Source organism: Aythya ferina (assembly GCF_964211825.1).
Source record: "Aythya ferina genome assembly, chromosome: 2".
NCBI lineage: Eukaryota > Metazoa > Chordata > Aves > Anseriformes > Anatidae > Aythya > Aythya ferina.
In genome coordinates, this window is record NC_140297.1 from 121,058,785 (window position 1) to 121,084,676 (window position 25,892).

The following is a 25,892-nucleotide window of genomic DNA, read 5'->3' on the forward strand; positions in this document are numbered from 1 at the left end:
ACTGCCTGTCCCTGACCTTCTGGAGAGAGAAGCAGAATGTGCAGTCATCTGCTCTGATATTTTCCCTCTTTATTAGATACTCTGTGAAAAAATTGGCCTCTGAGAAACTGAGTTGTTTTGTAAGTCTTCTTCAAGATAATGCAATAAGCCATGAAATACAGCAAGAAAGTACTGGAAACCTTACTGTACAGGAATAATTCCCCTCCAATCCACTAGATATTCAAATTTATCTTTTAGCCAGTAGTTATTTTTTGCTATTTAGGAATCATCTATCTCCCACATACTGTGAACAAGTGCAATTCTAATATGTCACAGTTTCTCATTAAAAAATTGTCCTTCATAGAAGGGCAGTTCTGAAGATGAACTGCTTAAAGTATCCTAAGGCTTCCTGCAAAATGCAAAGGCAGTCTTACAGAGCTAATAACAGTTTTTCTGAACTCGCTGATAAAACAATTAATGTCTTACTTCATTCACAGCTATTTTCATCCCATTAAATGCTGGGGAATCTAATTTTCCTTAGCTTTTCCTAGCTAGAATGGCTTCTGTGAAATGACATGCAACATCAAGTATTCCATTTACATTCTGTTTTTTGATGTCTGTGAAGACGGTGATCCCAAGAAAGTGTCACATTTGCAATATTCATTCAAGTGTGTATAGCAATGAGATTTAAGTAAATACACTTACATTACATTCCGCTACAGTTGACTTAGTCTGATATTGGTTCCAAAGATATATATATATATATAATATATATATATATATATTTATTTATTTATTTATACAAAGCTAATGTCTTCATTTGTTCCATTTTAGGTAGATGAGTTTAATTCTCATGAACAGGAGGAAAAGGTAGCAATGGTAGATGAAGTTTAAGGAAAGCTTGTATCAAGCAAGGACAGCCGGAAAAGCCCCAGCACTGCCTGTGTTGTCTTCAAGAAGTTCCCTGCCAGACTGAGTGAAGAGTCTGAGACTCTTCAACTGCAGGCTGATGGGAACAACTGTGTTGCTTGGTGATACAGCACCTCAGAGAAATGAGGAGCCAAAGGAGGAAAGTTAATTACTCAGAATTACAGCCCCATTAAGATGTATTTTATAAAGAGCACACCTTGCCTGATGCCTTTCCAATGAGCATCCATCCACAAAGTACCCCAGAATTTAAAAAGAAGATGTAATCAAAGACCATGGGAAGGGACCCCAAAGAGACTACCACCTTGGTTTTGCCAGTATGTGCCTCAGGGTGCCTCTGACTTCCTCCAAAGGAGTGAACTCAGACTTTTTTCCCCCCTTAAGGGTGGCCTCACCTCTGAAGTCCTTCCCATGTGAAGAGTCCCACTAGTGAAGAAATGTAAAGGAAAACATAGAGAAACAGTGAGGAGGAAACTGTTCCCTGAAGAGAGAGGGAATAACCGAAGAAATCCTTCAAAGAGAGCATAAACCCCTCTAAGGTCCTATCAAATTGTTATTTCAGCTTCTAACAGGAAAAAAAAAATATTATGCCCAGGTGGACCTTGCTTTAGCATCAGTGCCTTTAAAGACAAAGGCAGACACACAGATTCAGCTATTGCACTGGATTTCATTTCATTTAATTTCCAGAGCATCTTAGCCAGTCTGAGCCAGGACTCATGACTTATATTCCTTCATTACTGAAAGAAGAAAATGAACAAAAAATAGAAAAGAAATTGTTAAAAAACCCTTTGTTATTGATGGTGGCTTATCTTTTAATGCTGTATTTGCTTTTAGCTGTTGTGCCACATGATTTATTAGGATTTTCATGTTTTTGTCTTTTTCTTTCATATTGTATCTTATTTAGAAAAGATGCAATTTAAAGTTCACTGTTGCTGAAGGCATATACTGGTACAGTAATTGACAAACCAAATGGAAAACACACTTCTATTTCAGACTGTCAATCTGATGAAATGAAAACTAGTTAATACCTTGTGGTATTAATGTCATGTGTCATCAAAGGACCACACAGAATCCATGAGAGAGGGTTATATGATTAAAATTCTTCACAGAGGCACATGTGATCCCTAACATATTGTTTTTTAGGTATAAACATAATTAAACCATTTGCTAGAATAATCCTTAAACTAGTAAAGACAATAGTTAATTTTACAAAGCGGTAAAATAATAGAAACTATGATTTTGGCATTCAAGACACATACCAGAGAAAAGGATTTATATATATATATATATATATATATATATATATATATATATATATATATATACATGTATACACACAGTATTTTTCTCTCTTAATTTTTGATAAATCTGATATCTATTAATCTAGTACATGGATTCCCTTGGAAAATAAAAAAAAAATATGCCCCATTAGTTAAGCACCTGTTATATTTGTTTTCCATGTTGCTTTAGAGAGAGAAAGAACAGAAGCTTTTTTTTTTTTTTTTTTTAAATTCTGTGGGTTGTAGAATCAGAAGGACTTGTTTTAGAAAGTTGTTTTTCTTTTTCTTTTTCTTTTTTTTTAATAATATAAATAATATATTAAATTGAATAATATAATATCTGCTGATCAAAGCTGTTAATACTTTATTTTCCATTTTTTAAGGTAATTTAGGAGACACCTTTAAAATTGAGACATTTTGGAAGGAAAGTCTATCCTCAGGTCATGTACTCAGGCCATATAAAAGAGATTAATTGTCTTGTCCTCTGAGGCATGAGGCAAAGCTAGCTGCCCCTGGGGCTTTGCCACTCACCATAGAGGAGAGGCATGCAACAAAGTGATGCAATACAGGTTTATCTGAAGATATGAAAGAAGAGCTATGAACAGATGTATTCTTCAGTTGCTCCTGGGCAACTGGAAATGCTTTTACTTACAAGTGCAGTTTTACTCACAGAAATGACAGTAAGCGTGGTGGTGTCAGTGCCTTATGAAGTGTTTTTCCAGTAACTTTCAGACTGAATTTGCTTCAGTTATTTTTCAGTTAGGGATTTATTTAATCAGGCATTTGGGCTTGGCTGGGGAAGAGCTGTTGTGCAAATATGCATTTGATTGGCAGACTGGTCCTTTAGGCCTGTAAGCCATGGTATGATAGCTTCTTAGAAACCTCATTTTTTAAAGAAATGGAGTAATTGAATGGGAGTATTGTTAGGAAACAGGAGTAGAATAAGAGAGTGTGTAACTTTGGTAGGAATGATGAGAAGGAAAAAGTTACAATATTGAACTATACATTGACCTCAAACATGTCTGCTGTATTAGAGACTCCCTTGCCTGCAGAAGACAGAAGCTGTAATGTTTTGATTACATCACCTTGAAAGAAAAATGATTGTCTGGCTACTGGGCTACAAATGGCTCCTGAGAAGCAGAAGCAAGACTAAAGAAAAATATCTAAATGGTCCATTAAATGGTCCAGGAAGTCTTAAATGAATAAAGGCCCTTAGAAAGCAATGAATACATCTCTCTCTCCCTCTCTCTCCCCCTCTCTCCCTCTCCTTCCCTCCCTCCCTCTCTCTCTCTCTCTTTTTTTCTCCACCTTTTCCACTTCCCCCCAAATAATAGAAAAGTGTATTATCTTTCACTTACTATTCTTTCCTAGTCCTTAAGTAGAAATGACTGGTACTATTGCTTATAAAGAATTAATTCATCGCATAAGTGAAAACCTTTTCTAAAGTAGGTATGTTTAAAAATGCATGTAAAATCAACTCTTTAGACTCATCAATGAACTATGAAAGATTATGCATTGGCACATTAAGGTGTAGATGTAATCACAGCTTTCACTCTTGTGTTACAAAATCACTTTGAAGACTGCTGTATACCTTACTCTGGTTCTTTACTGATAAGGAGAAATCCCTTAAATGTGCTGACTGTATTTTATAGAAATATCAGGAAGAAGAAATACATTTTTTCTAACCCTCTAAGCATGGAAAATTTTTAGTATACAATACACTTTTCTTGAGAAAGAGTTTTAGAGGTTTTGTTGTTGTTGTTGTTTTGTTTTTAATCCCAGTACCTTGTCGAGGTGAATTTAAGATTAAGGTAAATTATATCCCTAAAGGCAAGTGCAGAGGTCTTAAAATCCATGCAATCTTTGTTTCACTTTCTGAAGAGTCCCGTGATAGTAAAGGAACCAAAGTTCTTACTCAGTTGAATTGGAAGCCACTGAGAGTATTGATAGGTTGTATTTCTCCAACTATTACGAGACCTCAGTTCAAACAACTCTATTACTAGTTCTAGGGGTTTTGCTTGCTTCTTTGTTTCTTTGTTGGTGGTGGTATGATTTTTTTTTCTTCCACAAATTTTCTGGTGATTCTTTTATCTGTCTACATTCTTTTAACAGTTTTGTGGGCTGATTCCCCCTAAATTAAAGGGAATGTAGTTTCTTACCATTATCAGTATTGAAATAGAAATTCAGGAAAAAATACATCATTCTTAGTGGCATTTGATTCAGAACATGATGGAAGCAGTGTGAATGCATATTATATGAATTCCGAGAGAATGCCCTCAGAATAAAAGGAGTATTGTTAAAAGGCCTGTATATTTTGTATGTTCTATTCAGGTCAGTAACTGAACTGAAGAAAAGAAGTGGGAGAAATTGCTAGAAAATATAATTTGCCATGCTATTGGAGTTTGGCTTTGGGGAGTTTTAGAAAGACACTCTACTTTCTCTTTGCTAAGTACTGCTGAAATAACAATGGTCCATCCACTGGGATCATCTCACACTGCATAACCTTTATTCTGGTGGTGAGTGTTCAGTTTAGTGTTGTTCCAAAGAATGAGTAATACAGCATACAAGAATACCGATGAAATAATAATGTTCCTGTAAGTTCTACTGGAGAATGTCTCCTGTGAATATAACATATTTATGTTGTGCAGTATTTTGCATTAAAAAATTGTCTTCTCCAAATGTCTGCATGTGCATTTATCTATGAACAGGGAAACTAATTCAATACAAATCATTCTAATCTCTGCAGCAGTATGAATGAGATCATTCTGTATCTAAAAACTGAGCTACATGAAAAAGTGCATAATAAATTTCAAGTCTCAGATTAGGAGTTTAATTTAGAGGCAAACAAAATCTATATATTTTTTATATTCTGGTGACAATTGGAGGAACTGAGTTGATTTGAATTAGTTAGAAGATTCACCTATGCATAAATACACAAGTAGAGGAGTCAGGTACGTGGCACTACAGTTTACAATAGCTAGAATGTAATTAATACAAAAAAGTATGAGATGTGACACCACAAATGCATATTTTTTTTTGACAGATGATTTCGTACAAAGATTTTGCTGAAGAAGAAGAAATTACTTGTTAGTCCCATCTGAGCCTTCTTTGCAAGTCAAAATCAATAAAATCATCATCATTACTGTCTATTTTTTGATAGCTGTCTTCTGCACTGAATATTAAAGAGGTTTCAGACTGACTGAAAAAAAGACATTAGAATGGTGAGAAAATTCTTTTATATTTTACTCAAACATAATGTCTCTATTGATTTGTCAGGAAGAGTAGCTAGGTTTGTCAAATGATAAAAGGCTCCTTTCAAATTGAAGGAGTTAAGACAAAGGATTAGAATACTCTAACCTTTATTGCCTGCTTTTTAAATACTTTATGTTGTTTTTCTTTCTTCCTTCTTTCCTTCTTTCCCTTTCCCTTTCCCTTTCCCTTTCCCTTTCCCTTTCCCTTTCTCTTTCCCTTTCCCTTTTCCTTCTCTCTCTCTCTCTCTCTTAGATAATCTCAAGTATTCTTTTTTGATGTTGGAGAAAATGGAAAACAGAAAAGTGGAATACTTTTTTTTTTTTTTTTTTTTTTTTTTTTTTTTTTACCAGACACTATAAAATAACCCCTAACTCAAGACATTAAACCCTTAACTCTAGAAATTAAGAATGAAGGAAGAATTTATTTACTGTTGTCTACTTCCTAACTGTATAATACAAAATTTAGGGAAGAATATAGAGGAATATAAGACTATATATACCTTATATCTGTCTGTCTGGCAGTCCCTAGCTCTGTTTTGCTCAGCTAGTGATCTCTTAGAATGCTTGCAGAGTCTTGTGTTTGGAATACAATCTTTAAACAAAACTTTCTGCCATATCTTGGAAAACAGTTTGGCTAAACTGAATCCTTTTTGGGGTCATTGATAACTTTCTATCTTGACATGGTACATATATTGCATTTTCCAAACTTCTGTGATTTTTAATTTAATCATAAAGGAAGATTTAAAGCCTATGGCTTTATCATGGCTGTCTCCATTAGAAACACCAGCGACCACTGGGACTGATAACCAGAACCATTTCCTATTCATCTAATAAACTGAATGCATTAACAATTGCTCTCACAGTGCACTGTAAGGAAAGAAAAAATACATCCACAGGTTAAGTTTCTCTTCTGCCTGGTGGTTCCTTGTACATGTATACTACAACTCAAATTTAATATTGCCTATCAACTATCAAGTGTATTTTTTTTAACTGTACAAATAGGAATAATGCACAGGTTGAGATGAGGCACGATAACACTTAAGTATTTTCAGGACAGGATCAAGTCCTTTTTGAGGGTCACCAAGGTGAGAGCATTGTGCTATGGACCCTGAACTCTTGAAAAGCTGGTAATGGTGAAAATATCAATGGTTTGCAGCAAAGGTACTACCTTGGTCTTCTTTCTTCAATTGAAAGAAAAGGAAATTACCAAATCACATCATATAACGCCTTGAATATAATGACACTAAGCAGACAATTGAATATAATGACAGTAAGCAGACAATTCATCTCTTTTTCCTCTTTCTGAGATACAGGTAACCCTATGAAGCAGGGAAGAGCAAGAACAATCTCTATGTTTGCTGTTGTTTTGAATCCTAACTTGATATAATATGCAATAACCAGTATTGCTTAAGCTGAACTTTTGCCAGTCATCAGTTGATTGTTCCTAATCAGGATGTGCAAAGCTGAATCTTTGATGAAATTCTGAAATTCACATCAGTGAATTAGACAGCTTTTTTTTTTTTTTTTTTTTTTTTTTTGTTTCCTTGGGCAAGGGGGGATGAGGGAGAAATCTCAGGGTCTTTGATTAGCTGATCAACAGAGACATTTGTTTCTGCCCTGAGGAAGAAAAAAGAAAAAAAAGAACACCTAAAAACCACCACCAACAAAACACCCCCAAACCACTCCTGATGATAGAAAGAACAAATTGAAACAGGGTGGGGATAAAAAAGGAACACTTTCTTATTGCTTAGTTGCCTCTTTGTTCGGTGTGTAAGTAAGCTTGCATTCAAGGCATACCATCAGGAATAACATATTTTTAAAATATATGTTGATTTTTCAAGTGAAGAATATGGGAGAAAAAAATATTTTGAATATTTCCACTGAAGGGTTCTGAAACAGTCTAAATCAATGAATGTGAATATGTTGCTAGAGATGTCTGTTTTTGTCTTGCCACCTCAGTCTATGTCTATGCAGGAAAAGCAAACTCTTTTTTGCATCAATAGTGAAGGACAAATGAAGATAACACATAATTTTAAACTTGCCTACAGGCATGCTTTGAATCTGTGAGGGAAACCAGGAAACATAGTGAGGGACATGTTCCCCTTCCATACAATGTGAGGCTACATTTTCCATCTGTGGGTGTGTTTCTAAGTCTGCTAATATTCACTATTTTGTAACTGAAAGAGCTGGTTGGGTTTGGAGGGACAGGTATGACGTTATGAAATGTTCTTGTGGTCTTTCATTTGCAGTAAAATCTATTACACGGAAGCAGTCCTTTTCAACATGTACAAAGTAATTTTTCATTACCTTCATGGTTGTAGATCATGCACTGTCTCCCACAGAGAGAGGCACACCTTCAGGGTGTACTAATTCTGATCTGCTTAGCTGTGACCATGAAATGTATAAACACTGTTTTTAAAACAGTGGGTGAAACTGTTCTTATGCAATTGCTGTAGAAACTCTAGGTAATGATTTGTTCCTGTCATCTGCATATATTTGGCTTAACACAACAGGACTTTGATTCGTTTTCAGCTCGTGGATATGTTTGACATCTTAGTATGAATTTGAAACAGAAATCCTGTAAGACAGTGATGGTGTTGCTTTCACAGCTGTATTTTGCTGACAAGTTACTCACAAACTTCCTTCCCTCCAGCACTGCCTGATATAACTAACTGGACACACATAATGACTAGCTGATAATTAGAATTTGAACTCTTTTGCTAGAATAATTTATTAGCTAATATCATATGAAAATTGATGTTAATATATCCTAAAGGCTAATCTATTCAAATTGCAATGCATAGTTTTTAATAGTCCAGTCTGCTTTGGTAATCAGAAGGAATTATGTGATTATGGCTTGTGGCTTGAGCAATTAAAAAGATTAGTTTAGAGTGCTCATTTCAAGCTTGTTGGGGAGTTTATAGAAAGAGATTCCTATAGTAATTTTGTCTGTAATTTCAGTGGAATGTGGACATGCCATAAATTACTGGTGTGTTTTTAGTAAACTAGCATGTGTCTCAGATGTTTCAGGACAAGGGGATGCTTAGGCCCAAATTTTCATAAATGTCCTAAAAAAGAAATTAAATTCTAGTTCCTGAGATTTTTATCTTAGCTATTGCTTCTTTATCCAAATGAGGCATGAAGTTCAACACTGACAGAAAACCATAGGTAGGGTAAATTAAAGTGGTGACACAGGACATATTTAAGACGAGTCATATTAGGGCTATTGATAGGCTTTTAACAATTTTTTCAGGCAGCTTATTTTAAATTGCTTATTCACTATTACCCTGAAGTCACTGGTTTCCAAAATAGAGTTCCCACTCTCTAGCCCTTCATTCACTACTTCTAGACATAACACTTTGCCTTAAATGGTACAAAAATACAGTTCAAACTGATTTCATTGCTTCCTGATCTTCACCAGGCCAATTTGCGGATGCAGCATGTATTTTATATTTTATAAATTGTAACTATACTTCTGTTCAGACCACAACCAATAGTTTTTGGGTAGATTCATGACTAATGTTGCTCCCAGGAGAACCTTGCTGGAAAAAAAGTCCAAAGAATGATTAAAAATCTGTCTATTAGGTGGCTCTTAATGTACATGAAATATATTTTACTGGCCCTGCTCTAATTCAACATTATCAAAATGTATGTGGCACCGAGGCAAATAGTTTAGAATGCGTAACACATTTACAGTTACCTTTATTGACCAAACTTGTAGTCTCCTCAAGGAATTAAATCAAGTTTGACAAAACCTGTTTTCTGTAAAGACCGTACTGACTGGCACCAATTATTATATTTCTGTCCTTTAATATTTTTTGTTGAGCAAGAGCCACAAAGAGCTTTCAGCTACTCTGCAGAAGGATCATTTTTCTGCAAAAGAAACTCTCCAGGCAGAGATCTCCAGACAAGCCAGGCTCTTTCTCTTTGTGCCTGTGAACCAAAAAGTGAACTACACAGGCTGCCACTGTTTAATCCCAGCTGATTGGGATTTTAAGCAGAAAATGTTGAAGTGCTAATTATCTTCAATCAGATGGACTAGTCTGGAGATCAGAAAAAAAGTACTGAGAATCCTATTAAAGTGATCAGGCTGCAGAAGTGACAAATACAGAATTCTGTTGGGCCAGTTCAAAATAAGCCAAGAGACTGATCAGCCCTAATTTATTTAGCATACAGAAGGCCAATTCTATTTTAAAAAAATATGATGAGATCCAGGAGGAGATATAATAATAATCCCATTAAAAATACATTTTTCTTTCCCATAAATGTGTTAAAGTAACTGCAGAACTGTATCCAACTTCAATAGCAGGTAAAGCACTATAAAAATTGCTAGCAAAACACATCAGAAAAGTGAGAAGTGTCAAATCTGTTAAAATGATGGACACAGTCAAGGATATCAGAGAAAACACTTCAGACCACATTGACCATTCTTTTGAGTTAAGCTTCATACTTGCAGTGACTGAGGAGTGCCAGTAAAATGGCTTCATTTTCACTGAACAGGGCACAGACCTGACCCATTCAGTGCCTGCTGAGCTGCCTCCTGAGTTGCCCAGCCACAATCATAGACACTTAGTGCACAATGTAGGGAACAGACTAAAGTTTGCTACAGCCATGACGTGGCAAGTCCTTGCCTCTGTATGTATGTCCCTCTAGTTATTTTTTAATTCAGAGACAAAAAGATAAGAGAATGCAGCACTTCTCTCTTCTCTAGGAAGAACACACAGATGAAATCACAGGATAAGCAAACTGTAGCCATCATGTTCAGTCATCCAAATGTATTTAGCATGTAATACTGTTTTTGATACGTGTACAGATCTATTACTCCACATAAAGTCTTTTAAGGATAGGACTTCTTCTGAGATATATTTATTCCTTTGCATTCAGTATCTTCATGCTCTCTTCAGGTGCCAGACATGACTTCTCCAAAAGACCTTCTGACACAAGAGTGCAGTCCTGAAAATTGGTGACATTTCTCTTGTTCTGATCCAGTTCAGTTCCTGGCCAAAATCTCCTTAATATCTGCCATTTTTTTCCTCATGTATTTTGATCAGATTCTATCACACAATCTTTTTCTTTTCAAACATCTTTAATTTTTTATACCTGGCAAAATTTGTACAACACAGCATTAGTTTCACTTAGCATTTGCAGAAAGGAATATGTATTTAGCCAATAACTTTGGTTTAGTAGCACATTGCTTTGACTAATTGTAATTTTGATGACATCATCTCCTTTTATTCATAGTTTATCTAAATAGTAATAGTGAAATATTTATAAAATTGGAAAACCTAACCTTTATCTAACTTGTCCTGGTATATGCAGATGTTTGCATTAATTAAACTCAAAATGAAATACCAATAGAAGTATTTAAATGCGGCTGAATGATCTTCTTATGAATGACAATTACAGCTTAATGATTTGAAAAAAACGTATCTTGAGTGAAATCCCTGCCCTTCCAAAATAAAGGTAACACTTCCATTGCTATGGTAATAAGCTAGAATTTCATTTAATTTATTCTGGTAATGGTGCCTTAAGATATATAAATATTAAATGTCTATGCAAACTAACAGTAGATACAAAGACGTTTTCAGTTGTCTGATTAGATGCCATAAAATTGCTTAAGTAATTTAATACATTGTCCTATCTCAAAAAGACATGACACTTAGAATAAGGTAAAGGCACTACCTTTATTTATTTATTTAAGTATTTATTTATTTGTTTGTTTGTTTGCCAGCAGTCCCATAAAATCAACCGAAACAGCCTCATTTGGATCTCATCATCTGAAACAAAAGGAAGCACTTAAAGGCTTCACTTTCTGAAGCAACAACAAAAAATGACTTTCTTTGTTGACGTGCCTTACCATTTTATTAAATAAAAATGTGGTCCACAGCAGGAGTATCTTCATCTATTTATAATGTTGATAGGTATTTTGAGCAATCATAGAATCACTGAATCATTAAGGTTGGAAAGGACCTTCAAGATATCTGGTCCAACCATCACCCTACCACCAATGTCACCCACTAAAGCACTTCTCTAAGCACCACATCCAACCTTTCCTTGAACACTCCCAGGGACGGTGACTCCACCACCGCCCTGGGCAACCCGTTCCGATGCCTGACTGCTCTTTCTGAGAAGAAATGTCCCCTAATTTCCAACCTGAATTTCCCCTGGTGCAACTTCACAGAATCACAGTCACAGAATCATCTAGGTTGCAAGAGACCTCCAAGATCACCGAGTCCAACTTCTGACCTAACACTAACAAGTCCTCCACTAAGCCATATCACTAAGCTCTAAATCTAAACATCTTTTAAGGACCTCCAGGGATGGTGACTCAACCACTTCCCTGGGTGGCCTATTCCAATGCCTAACATCTCTTTCAGTAAAGAAGTTCTTCCTAATATCCAACCTAAAACACCCCTGGCGCAACTTTAGTCCATTCCCCCTCGTCTTGTCACCAGGCACATGGCAGAATAGACCAATCCCCACCTCGCTACAGCCTCCCTTAAAGTACTTGTTACTACAGCCTCCTTTAAGGTACCTATAACTTGAGGCCATTCCCTCTAGTCCTATCACTAGTTACTCGTGAGAAGAGGCCAACCCCCAGCTCCCTACACCTTCCTTTCAGGTAGTTGTAGAGAACAATAACGTCTACCCTGAGCCTCCTCTTCACACTAAACAGCCCCAGTTTCCTCAGCTGCTCCTCACAGGACTTGTGTTCCAGACCCAAGTCCTGGGGAACACCCCTAGTGATTGGTTGCCAGCTGGATTTCACTCCATTCACTACCCCTATCTACGCCCAACCATCCAGCCAGTTTTTAATCCAGCAGAGTCTACCTTTCCAAGCCATGGGCTGCCAGCTTCTCCAGGAGAATCATTACAGTCTACCAAGAAAAATAATAATAATGTTGTTTCATGCAACAAACACAGGGTGTTAATGGTAGCTCATCTCCTATTACATACCCTGAGTCTTATTCCCCAAACTAGGTACTTAGTTTATTACAAATGAGGAAATTAGTTTTTCATATTAGTTATCCACCGTTAAGCACTCTGGAAGGTTTCCTCATTTTTAAATTCCTATATGATCAATCAGTGAGCTTAGAGTCTGAAGTAGACATGGCTTAGGGGACAGAGAGGCTACTGAGGGACAGAGAGAGGTGTGGACATATCATAGCTCTTGCATGTCAGAACTTCCGTCTTTGACATCTGTGGCATTTTGCAGCCTTCTAACCTCAGCCCATATTGTTCCCTGTGCATCCATGATATTTGCTGTGCAATCTAGTTTGAGGTATGTTAGAAGAAGTGATCCTATATTTGAGATTGTTATGTTCTTTTTCCCCAAAGCAATTTGAGTGTTGTCTACATGAATGATATTTCTATATTTTAATTTAATTTAATTTAATTTAATTTAATTTAATTTTATTTTATTTTATTTTATTTTATTTTATTTTATTTTATTTTATTTTATTTTATTTTATTTTATTTTATTTTTTCAAAACATGTTGCCTGCTCCTGCTGAGCAGTAGCAAGTTTTTAGCTACACCTATTTCCAGTCTCAAGCACTAATCAGCAACACTTGTTCTGACATTTTCTGAGTGTAGTATGTGCAGGGAGCTGGGAAATTGCTTCCTGTACTCTTCCTCTCCTCTGTCTGCTTTAACCACATGAGGAGAAATCAAAGTTTGAGGGCTTGCAACTGAAAATGTCAGTGAAGAAATGTTGAAGTAGGCACACTCAATGGATCATCCAGCTAGAGACAGCTGCAGTGTGTGGGCTTGTACTCCTAAAGAGCAGTTGAAAACAGGTAATTTTTATTTTATTTTTTTTTTTTTTCTAGTTAAACAATAGGTTGGCATTATCCATAGGGAATCTGGAGAGATGTAATCCAGTTAGAGACACCACTCACCTTAGCCATATCCTAAGATCATGCTCCTTTCAGTTTGTTTTGTTGCATCCTTTTCAATATCTTCATGTTCAGCATACTAAGGTAATAATGGCTTGCAGCAGGTGTCTGATTCTACTTGCCCTTTTGTGCTGAATGAGTGCCCTTAGGATGGGTACTGGTCTCTGAAAGTATTCCCTTGAATTTAGACAGAAATGGAACAACAAGTCTGGTGGTAGACTGAAAGCAATGTGCTTCCTGGAAATATAAATTCTTTTATCAATATTGGTTTCAGCTTGGGAGAGTTGAAAGAAAATAAAAATTTAAAAAAGGTATAAAGGAATCATGATCTTCAACATTATCATGTATCAAAGCAAATCCACAGCAAATGACAGAGGGCAGAGATAAGGATTAATGAAGATTGCCTCTTTCCAGACATCATGATCTCAGATGATTGCAGGGTAGAGTATACGTATGCGTTCACACACTGGGGTGTGAACATGGACGCACTTGAGTAGGGCAATGCTAATTTTCCCTGGAGATGTCTGTGGGAGGTGAATGAGGGCAAGAAGCAGCCAAGAGGATGGGGCTGTAGAAACTTCTGTAGCAGAGAACTGAGCTCTTCATCATGCCTACAGTCTGCCCTGCTACACCTTTTCCAGAACATCCTACTCCTCAATTCTCCATCTCACTCACCTTGAACACTATCCTTTATTCCTTACCCAACTTATTACCTGCCCTTCAGAATATGTTCTGCTTTTCTTCAGTCTTTTCATTCAACTAATGTTTTTCACAGAAAAGTCTCTTTCCTCACCAAATGATTTTCATCCACAAACCATATACAGCGAGCCACATATAGTGTAATTTATATGACCATTGTCTTTTATAAAATGCTGTCTTTTCCTGTTTGCTTCTATGGCCAGCTCTCCAAGACAAGGACTGTCCTTATTCCATGTTTATACAGTGCCTTACATAGCACACTCCCAGCAGCCTTTATAATCCCTGTTTGCTCCCTTATGGAGCAAGCACAGAACTAGAGATCTCCTAATTGATTTAGAGTATGTGTGGTCTCTCTGCCACCATGCAGTAATTTTTTTGTCAGTCAGGTCTGATTTCTTCCTTCCACTTTACTGATTTCTTCCTGGGGTCCTGTCCTCTGTAACAGAGGAAAGATGTAGACCTATAATTTGAAATGGAACATTTTACTGCCCATTATAAGATCACAGCGCAGCCTTCTGAGCAGAGCATTAGAGTGAGCATGAGAGCTCATGAAGCCCCATTCAAGCATAGCCTTTCTAATTCCTTTAGCATGAAGTAAGAATCAGATTCAGGGAATAAGCAGGTAAACATTTAGAAAACAAAACCAAGAACAAATCTACCTCTGTTATTGAAGTCTAGTTTTTATTTTTTTCCCAGTTTCTTTCTTTGAATTGTCTGTCTTCCAGAACTGTATTGTTGTTACATTTAGGATATATTTAATTAAATTCTAAATATCTGTGAACATTTGTCTCCTAACTTTAATATGCAGTGTATGGGGAAGGCTGTTTGAAAAGTGACTACAGAAAGCAGGTTCTGAAGCCTGTGGAAAGGGTCATCTGTGAAAGGTGAAGAAGCAGATTGCAAATCAGATTAAAATTGGCACAGGCTTGATGACTATAGGCTTGCAAACTGTCCATTTAGCAACAGGAACATAACTTTTGAGTTTCATTCCAGTTGTAAAAACTTTGTAACTCTTTTCACTTTTACTATAGAATTATTTTTGACTTCTCTAATTCAACCATTTTGGCAAACCACATGAATTTCAAAGATTTCAGCCAAAATTCTCTGACTTAGTGTATCTAAGTTATCCCAAAATACTCAGTAAGTGCAGTACAAGGAGCCATGCAGACCATTTACCAAAAAGAAATCAATAAAACTTGATGGCTGCCTTAACTTCAGATTCAACTGTGCCACCTGAATTACATTAAACCAGTGCCTGAGAACCAGAGCCTGTTGGGAGACAGAGAAGCAGACACTCCACTGAAAAGCAAAGTGTTCTCTTTTTGGTATTATTGTTTCAAATCCAAAACAGATTTCACTTCTGTTTTTTGTTTTGTTTTGTTTTGTTTCTTTTCTTTTTTTTTTTTTTTTTTATTGATTTGGTCAGTGTTGTTGAGTGAAAAACCTTACTGTTTTGCTTCACTGAGCACTGGAAAGCCCACAACATAGGTAATTGGATTGCTGTTCTTGAGAAAGTTCCTTAGGAAAACCTCTTCTCATAGGCAAGGAAAATATTTAATTTAAATGATAGATTTTAGTTCCTTTTGTAACAGCTCAGTGATACATCAGGCAAAATTTTATCAGCACATGCAGTGAACTCACAACGCTGGCTGCCTGTTTTCATTAGATCACAGGCAAATTGCCTGGTCTATTTACTTGCTGTATTTATGGTAATCAGTGCATCTTAAAAGCAGCTCTACAGATTCCATAATGAAATCCTTTTCCTCCGGGTCTTTGAGGTCTTTTTTGTGTCTTCAAAATTTCAGTAAGAATAACGGACTGGCTAGTTGCTTTGCTGTTATGTGCTCCAACTAAATGTGCCAGTATTTGAATTGTTTTGAATACTTAAATCTCACATTTCTGCAAATGCCCTTTACAAAATTCAGCATTTGGAGATTTGTTGTTGTTGTTACAATACTCCAGGGACATTTACTTAGAACAAAACACCCCAGAGAGAAAAAATGTGCTTGTATCTAGTCTGGACCAATGGAGAGGATTGTGCTTTGGATGCTCTCTATGCAGGGGAGCTGTGTGTGGACACCACGATGGCACTGGGGGCCACAGCCCCACCTAAAGCATGACAGAGCCTCTTTCAGAGTGCTGTCATGCTTGCTTCCAGGGTAAACATGTGTAAGATAATTTTGCAAGGCAGGAAAAGGAATGAGTTTTCTGCTTACTTATACTGACTACGTGGCATGTTGTGTTGATTTTGGTGAAATACGTGGAGCCCAATATCAAAGTGTTAATGAGGTCCTACCAATGTGCAATCATCAGTTCATTTTAATAATAAGACTTTAGATTGCTCTGGTCTGCTGCCATAGTCACTGCTGAGCATATTTTATGTTCCACTTTTTAATCAAATAGACAGAAAAACAAGGGTAAAAGTTAGTGCTGAAAATGAAATGCTTTAATAATATTGCATTTTCCTTTTAGCTGTAAAGAGTCTTTCCAAAGAAAATTCCAAGTCTGGTAATCCTTTGTGTGAGACAGAAGCACTTTGGGTGTGGGGGAGAAGAGATTTTTTTTCTGAATTGAACTGCTATTGTTGCTGTAGCTCTGGGTAAGATCCAATCCCACTGCTCATTCTGGAAGCTAATTCCATGGAAGGGTCAGAAAAGGATGTCAAAGACTGAAATACATCCTTTGCTTTTGCAGCTAATTTTTATTTGTGTTTTCTTTGCCCAGCACAGGGTCACAAAATTTTAAATCCCAGCCAGAGCATACCAGTACAGGTAAAGAACTAAACTTCAAGCAGCTGTAGGGGATGGTGCAGTCTCTTCTCTGTGCACAGTCCTGGTGTGGAAAGATCAGGACAGGTGGTGGCCACAATATGTTTCAAGCAAATTATGCACAGTTACAGTAGACTTTATATATATGTATATATATATATATATCCCCATTACTCTGTTTTTTTAATTGTCTGCATCTCCGTCCCTTGGTTTGAACATATGTCTGAAACAGATTTGGCCCACAATTTTAAGTTTGTTCTAATGTTTGTTCTTTCATTCTAATATTATATGTATATATTATTATTTTTTTTCTCCATATTTATTTTACCTTGCTGCTTCTTTTATTTTTTAACTCTAGCTTGCTTATTTCTGTTCTTGCATCTATTCCTCCCCTTGCTCTCCTTTCACTGCACATTTTCCATTTTCAACAAAAAAAGGACTGACTTGAAGGGGAAAATGTTTACTTTCTCAAGGATCCTTTTCTTTTAACTGCATTTACAGAATAATGTCTTGTCCATCATGAGGAAAGGAATAGCTAAAGGTGACCATCTTTTCCAGTGACAAAGTGGACAGTGCTACCAGAGGAAGACTGGATTTTTCTTTTCCCAATTCCCCTTGTGTCTTTGTTTATGCAAGTTCTTTTATTTAGGGAATCAGAGAAGCTCTCGCCCATGTCACTGTTGAAGCAGCAGCTCTGGGGAGCTGTAACATTTGTTTTTTATCACAGCGTGGGAACCCTTTACTGATTTCAGCTAACTGAAAGTCAGATTGCTGTTGGGGAAGGGACTAATGTTGAACAATGCACTGGCACAGTATCTCTTGCTCAAATCTTCCCCGGTCACTCAGCACTTGAGTGACAACCTATGACCCTCCATTCCTCAAACTAAGACAGCTCCAGGCAGCTTTATAAACATGTTCAGAGCTCAGGCACTGCACAAAACTTACTAATTCTCAATTATTACTTTTTGTCAAATCTTCCTTTGCTGAATGAATAGTCCCTGTGTTACATAAATCAGAAGGAATAGAATGCCCCCAGATTTGGCTCCATTTCTTATTGGAAGTCAATAGCAAACTAATAAAAAGCAGACAACCAGGAAATCTGTTGCTTGGAGTCTGTGCTAAATGCTTGCTAACTCTTGTGAATATCTGGGCTTCTGTCTTCATACAGATGTCATCTTTCCCACCTCTACAATAAGTCATTCGAAATAATGTCAGGTGTAATCTACTTTGGAGTTCATAAAACAAAATAAAACAAACACACACACACAAAAAACCCAAACCAAACCAAACCAAACAAACAAACAAACAAAAAAGAACACAAAAACCACCATAGAAAAACAGATAAACCATCTTCAATATATAAATGTATTTTTATTCCTATACCAACACTGATATACAGTTTGCATAAAGGCAGTTTGTTACAGCAGTTGAAAGGTGAGCTAAAAACTTTTTTTTTTTTTTTTTTTTTTTTTTAAGAAAAAAAAAATACACCTTCTGGAAAGTTTCATCAGCTTGTTCCCAAGGATGATACAAGTGGTACGTGCTCCACCATACCATGCCAAACTCCCATGCTGCAGTGGTGATAAGGGATGTCATACCATTAGCCATAGGTTCTTGCAGGACCTTTAGGTAATAGAGATGACCACGAGATAGCACAGTTCTACATGCTGCATTATGAAGTCGTTAGTTACAGGTTTTCCTATACGGTTTGCTTCAAAATATTATAGACTGATAGAAAATTTGGGAGAAATATGTTTTTAATGTAGAAGTTACCTAAAAGCTACTGGAGATGATACCGCTTGGGGGCTTTACTGAGGATGGTATTATTAGCCATAGCTGGGCTGCTTCTGCAGCTGTATGGCACAGAAGACTGTCTTGAATGAATGGTGATTTAATGGGAACACAAACGCATCACACAGCAAGGTGTTAGAACTGTTTCTGACAGATGAAATGGCCTGACTACATTTTTGAAGGCTGATGCACTATTCTCAAAAGTAAAAATGTTTCAGAAGAGAAAAAACAACTGTGAAGTGTCTTGCTTTGAACAATACATTTATTTATTTGTTTCTTTGTTTACCCTTAAAAAGTGTCCTATGGGAAGTTTGCAAGAGTGGGTGGTTTGAAAGCTAGATAAAAAAGTAATGTTTGATAAGAGCGAGGTATTTAATCAATGTGGAAAGATCACACATGACTCCCAGGCTGTGTTCTTTAGAAAAACACTGCTTCTTGGATATCAAGGGAGCAATGGGCAGGAGAAAGGAATATTTGGAAGACATTTTGTTAAAAAAGTGGAACTAAACAAACTTTAAGGTCTATTGTTTAAAGCTTTTTCACATTTGCATTCACTTCAGCCCTTTCTAAATCTTCAGGGCATTCAACAGAGCATCTGTAATGTCACCAGTTGTATAGACTGTGTCCCTTAGGTATTCACAAACCTTCTGAAGTTAACATTAATCTTCATGTCTCCTCTCCTTGGTACTGTAGCCAAATAAAAGCATTGCAGATATCATGCTGTCGCCAGATAAAGGCATTGCAACTGTTTAAGTGTTAAGACTTGTCCCTTGGTAACAAGGCCATGTAAAATGAAATATGAAAGGAATAGGAAGGGGTTCTAAGAGGAGACTTATGTCTCATTGATGGCTTGGAGCAGGAAAATAACAGTGGAAAGTAATGCATATATCTATTAGTGGATTGCCTTTCATTTCTGGTCATCCTGTAGACAAAAAAAACAATCCCTCAGTCTCACAGGCACTGATACTTGGATCTGTATTTTCTCCCCTCGTTTACAAACCCTCCTCAAGGCGCTGCTCTAAAGCAGATGAAACTCCTTGGACAAGAGTTTCAGAAACAAAACAACTTTCTCAGATCCTTGCTTGATGCACCTTTTCAGAGACAACCATTTGCATGATGCTTTCTACAATTATAGTTCATTTATACATCTGAGTTTGGGAGCCCTAGCTTAATAAACCTTGAATTACTAGTCCATTCTGAAAAACATTGTAAAGCCAGTGACAGATGCCACAAATAAAAGAAAAAAAAAAAAAAAAAAAAAAAAGCCTCCTCAGAGATGAAGGCTGAAATTTCAAAATTATGTTTACATGGAATGATCTGATGATGCACAAACTGTGTGTAGTTTCTACATGTTAGAAAACTCTTTAGAAAGCTTTTGAATTAGTTTATTTTATGGTGTTTTCTGATTTTTACAGATTAGCACTTTCTCAACATGCATGATAAATTGGGTGGTATTTATTAAACCATTTAACTAATATGTAGTATTTTCTTTGAAAGACCATTATTTAATACACCTTTATACTACTTTATATAGAACATGTCTTGGTTCATTAATATTATACATTTACATCTCAGTTTTGGAGCAACTTGTTACAAGCTTCAGGTTGTTGCTCTTGACCATTTTTTTCCCCTCAGAGTGTCCCCAGTCTTCTAAGGACTTTATATACTCATGATAGCTCATGTAGATAGCTCTTTTACTAGCTATCTACACACTCCATGTGTCTGGCCTCTTGTATTGGGTTTACATGGCAAGGTTTTGGTAGCGGGGAGCTGCAGGGGTGGCTTCTGTGAGAAAAGTCCAGAAGCTGCCCCATGTTAGATAAGGGCCAGTTTCAGCTAGCTCCAAAGGGACCCGCTGCTGCCCAGAGCCAAGCCAATAAGCAAGGTTGTTTGCGCCTCTGGGAGAGGAGAGTTAAGGAAGGGAAAAAATAATCTGCAGCCACACAGGTGAGTGCAGCAGGAGGGCAGGAGGTGCTCCAGGCAGGCAGCAGCAGTTCCCCTGCGGCCTGTGGAGAGGCCCCTGGTGGATCAGGCTGTCCCCCTGCAGCCCATGGGTCCCACATGGAGCAGATCTCCACACTGCAGCCCGTGGAGGAGCCCCTGGTGGAAGTGGAAGAGTGTGGATGGGGGGCGGGGGAGGTGGTTTTAGTTTTTTTTTCTTTGTTTCTCATTTCTCTAGCTTGTTAGTAATTGATAATAATTTTTGCTAATCTCCCTACACTGAGTCTGTTTTGACTGTCACGATAATTGTTGAGTGATCTCCCTGTCCTTATCTCAACCCTTGAGCCCTTTCCACTGTATTTTCTTCCCCTTCCCCTTTGATGATGAGTGAAAGTGTTTGTGGTGGAACTTCGCTGCCCAGCTAGAGGAAACTACCACACCTCTTCCTTTCACTTCATCCCTCCCTTTCCCCACTTGCATGGTCAATCCATTAGTGTTAAAGATCCCAACTTAATATTATAAAATGGAAGCAATTCAAAATCCCACAAAGAACTGGCAGTCCAGGTAACATGCCTGTTGGACCTTATCAGCAAAGCTCAAGAGCTTAATGCCACTTGTGCCCTCTCCCCACTGTGATACTTTTTCCTTCCTTTGGAACAATTGGCATGTCTCTTATGTCTCCTCCCCTGCACCTGCCCTCGAATATTACCTCTTGTTTCATCACTGAGCTGTTATGTTTAGTCTTGTGCCAATCTTTGAGAAGGCACCAAAGCATACTGCCAAACACAGTATGCTTCCAGCTTTCTGCAGTGCATTAGGTACCCTCTAGGAAAACCCTTTGCCTGCTTCATCTACAGCTGACTTTTTGTTTCTGGGTTCCTGGAACAATTTTTCCACGTGCAAGATGAAAGTTCATTTTACTCCTTTATATCCTACTTCTATATTGATTTGTGTGTGTGTGTGTGTGTGTGTGTGTGTGTGTGTGTTGTGAGCCAGCTGTACTGCAAATGTTCTTGCAGCTTCATATATTTAAAAGGCAGCCAGATGAAGAGAGGCATATGCATACATACACAGGATAGGCATGTAACTCCTTGTCATCCCTTTAATGCTAAATCTAATTTGAGTTGCAGCCCTTGGGACCTGCAATTTCATTTGTCCATCTGTCAATTAACTGCCATTTGAGGTTTTCCTGTAGCCAATTGCTGTTAACATACTAAGCTTTTCCATTTCTTCCGTTCCTCCACATCACATCTCCTTTTGTTTTTGAGGTATATTTAGAACCCAATGACAAAGCAACACTAGCTTAGCAAGAAAGAGCCAAAGGGTAAAAGATAGATATTATATCTTTAGGTCTAAGGAAAAGAATAACTGATCTACAGAAGTAGAAAGGGGTAGGTATCAAGAAAAATTAAGTATAGGATAATAATATAATAATTAATATAGTGTAATAAAATATAATAATTAATACAGTATAATAAAATAGAATGTATGGGACAATGGTTACCTAACACATACTTTTAGTTTCTAACATTTCCTTCTCACCCATCAAAATATTCACTCTAAGCATTCAGGTTTGAATCCCTTGTTCTTTGTTAGCAGCTAGGATCATCTTTGTCTCACACGGTGAGTTAGAGGTAATCCCAGTGCCCATTTCAATTCTACCCACAAGGATGATGTAAGGCTTACTTAGGTCTTTTTTCTTTTTTTTTTTTGGCTTAGTCATACCTCTACTTGTACTTGTCTTACATACTCTAAAAAGTCTTGTGAAAATTCTTAATTCTCTATCAAGTTTGGAGAGAGACTTGAGCTTTTATTTTTGAGTACACCTGCTGCCTTCAAATCTTCTAAGTTGAATATAGAATATAAAAAGTATCTGGTAAATGTTAACACATTGAAACAAGCTGGATACTGAGATTTCTTGCTGCAATGCATGAGCATACATTGAGGATTAAAAATGAAATGAAAAAAAAATATATTTCAATTCTTATATATATTTTTTTCCTTGAATTTCTATCAGGGGGGATTTAATTTGACACCAGAATTCCATCTTTCCCTATTAAAAAAAAGTGCATGCAGAGTCTGTTTTCCATGACCTATTGCAAACCTGCATTCCAACTGACTTGCTGCTATGGATCATTATTTTTGGATAAGTACAATGGGATTTGTAGACAGTGAACTAAATATGCATCACTTTCTGACATCTGTCTGTTCCTTTCTCCCTCCCTTCCTCCCTTTCTGTTGTTCTCTTGTTGTTTTGTTGTTGTTGTTGTTGTTTTTTCTCCAAATGAAGCTGATACAGATCCTATTAATTGCATGCAGGATAGAATTAGTAATCTTCCTCTGCATACTCTGCAGTATGGACATATTGAAATCTTACTGCTCCAAGTTAACTAGTAAATTTTCAAGGGAAATAAGGTGGGCACATCTGAAATATAATTGAATTAAATAGGATTTGAGTATAATTAAGACCTCTTGAAAATTTGTTGTTACAAAGAATTGTTGTGTTAGACATCCTTTCTCATATTCTTAAAATGATATTGATAACATTTATTTATTTATTTTTGTACATGGTGGTTAAATTTAGATATCCATGTTTGAAAATTTTGTCCAGATTTATCTTCATTTCACTCTTCTATGTTAAATGGGTCATGTCTTAAATTTTACTTATTAAAATGAATACATAATATTATATCAGTGGTCCCTTTCTTCTATATTTCTTCTTCTTGGTCCCTTTCTTCTATATTTCAATGCAAACAAATTAAAATAAATGGAAATTCTCTTTATTTATTACAATGGTGAATTAACAGGTTGGGTAGCTTGTCTATGGGCAGACACTTAGAGAAATTAATTCAAGTTAACATTTCAGTGAATATCCTAAATCACAATACATATCTTTGTTTATATGATAATAAAGTGGCCTTAATTTTGGATTATTTTTGATTAACTTAGTTTATTTTATTTCAGTTTGTTTTGGAAGAGAGATAAGTTAGCTGGAACAAAACAACTTAAATTCAAAATAAGAGTGTTCCCACAGGAATTTAATGCAGTTTAATGACTCCAGATTACTCTTCCTATGCATTTTCATGTAGATCAGCCCCAAGCACAAAATAAAAATGTGCGTTGTTTGTTCATTCTAAAGGAATCAGAGGTATTTTCAATTTAAAGAGGTTCTTTTAAGATCAGTTGGATAATAATGCTGAGACACTTTACATAAATTGGGTAAACCATTCATTTGAAGAAGTTGACTATCCATTTTAATAGATGTATGCACAGGAACATCTTCATGAACCATGTTATATAGTTCAATTTATCGTGAAACACCATAATGAAAATCCTTATAACAGCTGTGAAAGATCCTAAATGTTCTAACTAATTAAAAAAATGAAGGCTCTTTTGAAATCTCTGAAGAAGTATTTGCAACTAATGGATTGTGTAAACTTATTCTATAAAATATCATATGATTTTGATACACAATATCATATGATTTTGATACACAAGTTTAATTCTCCAAGAAAATATTTACATGCAAATTCTCATACACTGATTTCTGTCACATCTTTCCTGAAGAAAAGGGTTGTTTCAGATGGCTTCAATGTTTTCCTTTCTGTACATAATAATGAATATTCATGGCAAGCCTGTTTAACATAATATTCATCCTTTCCTGGCTTAGTAATGGCAACTGTATAGCATTGGCATTAACACATGGAAATGATTCAGGGAAAGGTGAGCTGACAGGAATGAGTACTGGGTACAAAATGAATAAGGGTGCATCCTAAACAAACATGTTTAGGCTTCACAAGGAAAGTGATTGGAAGATGTGATATGATAGAGGAGATGTGGTCTGACTTTGTATTAATGCCATCTACCTCAGTAGGTGCCTCAACTCCTGCGAAGTTTGAAATATAATGAAACTAAGAATTTATACCTGGCTTTTTATTCACAGCACTTCAAGAAGAATTTATATCTGTATTATAGCAATATAAAATGGACATTTGTTTCTTAGATGGTTACAACGTGATTTTTTTTTTCTACCACTCACTGTCAAGCCAGGTCTACAGGGTAGAGAGGGTCCATTGAAGAGGAGGAATTGGCCAAAACTCAGGAAAGTACAGGTGGATCAGGATGCTACTTGATCCTGCTAAGACAGGCTTGTGTGCTGTAAGAATGCAAACTTCTGTGTTTCATACGTCAGCAAACACATTGCCAAGTGTGCTTATACAAGAAGGTAATGAAGAGAAACAATACCTTGCAAGGACTCCTGGGTGACTACTACATTTTTCTTCAAAATAATTTTACAGGAGAAATGAAAATTTTGATATGCAGAAAGGAACACAGGGAAAAGATCAGTAGCTATTATAAAAATGTGGACCAGACCAAAAACAAACAAACAAACAAACATACAAACAAAATGCAGAAGAAAAGAAACAACCCACTCAACACCTACCTTTACCATTTCTAGATAATGTGGGAAACCCAGAATACTAATATATTTTTTTTTTTTTTCTACACCTAATTGTGTCAGGAACCTGAATGAATCTTAAGGAGTACAGCCTTACTGTAAATGGCAGAAAAAAAAAAAATAAAATTAGCTTGATCTGAATATTTTTTGGCCTAATATGCATCAGTTTTTTCTTAATGCTTTAGCTGTTTTATTCTATTTGTGTATGTGTTATTTGATCAAGTGGATTTGAAAAAGTGAAATTGTAACATTTTTGAAACAGGAATATGCACAAACCTTATGAGAATTCTGTAATCACTATTTTTTCTAATTAATATCACTAATTAATCACTAATTTTAAGAGAAATATATCTATTTAACTTAACCTATTTTTTGCATCTCTGTACACAGAGATGTACTCATGTTAAATTGGCGATTTGTTTGCATGTTCATCTTTTCCCCATGAACTGAATTGAAGCAGTTTTTGGAGGGTGTTAACCTTTGATAATCAAGCTATTTTGCCTAGATTGAATTTTAGACTAATTCATAACAATAGACATACAACCACATGAAAAAATAATGATTTCTTTGATCCAAGTGCAGTACAAACAAGTATGTATGGGAGAACTAAGACCCAGAGTCTATAAAACTAAACAGAAGGATGAGCAAAAAAAAAGCAAATAGATGGAAAGGTAAGCAGGAAAATACAATTTATAAGGTTTGAGAACAGACTAGCTGAGTTCTTTCACATAGGATTCTTCCTACTGTCTCTGCTATGAGCAACAACCCTGCCAGCTGCAAATATCGCTGGAAGTGAATTTTGCATGAGAGCAGTTACAGGAGACTTTCATTAACTTTGGACTCAGCTGCTTAAATTGTCACAGTGAGCAAGTTCAAGAGGAAATAATCATTCAGCTCATG

General features: G+C 36.4%; 1 long non-coding RNA gene across 1 annotated transcript in view; it reads left to right on the forward strand.

Annotated features, from left to right (window-relative positions):
• The window catches only part of LOC311430809, a 68,736-nt gene that overhangs the window by 20,808 nt on the left and 22,036 nt on the right, over window positions 1-25,892 (forward strand). Inside the window, exons 2-3 of the long non-coding RNA XR_014689039.1 lie at window positions 4,518-4,702; window positions 5,230-5,407. This is a non-coding gene — a long non-coding RNA (uncharacterized lncRNA). The remainder of the gene's footprint in view (window positions 1-4,517; window positions 4,703-5,229; window positions 5,408-25,892) is intronic.